This window comes from Apium graveolens, chromosome 6, assembly GCF_009905375.1.
Source record: "Apium graveolens cultivar Ventura chromosome 6, ASM990537v1, whole genome shotgun sequence".
NCBI lineage: Eukaryota > Viridiplantae > Streptophyta > Magnoliopsida > Apiales > Apiaceae > Apium > Apium graveolens.
In genome coordinates, this window is record NC_133652.1 from 258856669 (window position 1) to 258857488 (window position 820).

An 820-nucleotide genomic window follows, 5' to 3' on the forward strand; every position below is an offset into this window, starting at 1 on the left:
TCAACTTCCAGAATACCTGCTACTTTCCTAGGCATCATCCTTTAAGTTGGGTTTTGATACTCGTTAGCAGCCATAGTTTCAATGAGATTATAAGCCTTAATATAGTTTTTGGCCCACAAGGTGCCTCCAGAAGCTGGATCGAGCATGGGTCGAGATTGGACCCCCAAACCATTGTAGAAACCAGTGATAACCATCCAATCAGGCATCCCATGATGTGGACACTTTCTTAACATCTCCTTGTAATGCTCCCAAGCTTCGCACATAGATTCTCCTGGTTGCTCCGCAAACTGAGTAAGAGCACTCCTCATAACTGCAGTTTTGGCCATTGGATAGAACTTCACCAAAAACTTTTGTGCAAGATCTTCCCAAGTAGTGATGGACCCAGCTGGTAAAGAATGTAACCAGTCCTTAGCTTTGTCCCTTAGAGAGAATGGGAAAAGCTTCATCTTGATAGCCTCATCAATGACAACATTATATTTGAAAGTACTACAGATCTCGACAAAATTCCTGATATGCATGTTGGGATCTTCAGTCGCAGCCCCTCCGAAAGAAACAGAATTCTGCACCATCTGAATAGTGCCCGGCTTGATTTCAAAAGTATTGGCCTGAATAGTCGGATGAATGATGCTGGACTGAATGTCATCAATTTTAGGCCGAGAAAAGTCCATAAGAGCTGGATCATCTTGAGCTAGACGATCAACCATTGTTTCAGGTTCTTTCTTTTCACTCTCTTTATCCGAATCTTCAAAAACTATCTTCTCCAGAGAGTCAAGAACTTTATCTATTTCCTCAGCTTTATCCAGATTTCTCTTGCGAGTGC

General features: G+C 42.3%; 1 non-coding gene across 1 annotated transcript; it reads left to right on the forward strand.

Annotated features, from left to right (window-relative positions):
- The first annotated feature begins 204 nt into the window (after positions 1 to 204).
- On the forward strand, positions 205 to 311 carry LOC141669779 (small nucleolar RNA R71). The gene has a single exon (XR_012554039.1). It is a non-coding gene; the product is annotated as a small nucleolar RNA R71 (small nucleolar RNA).
- Positions 312 to 820: the final 509 nt, after the last annotated feature.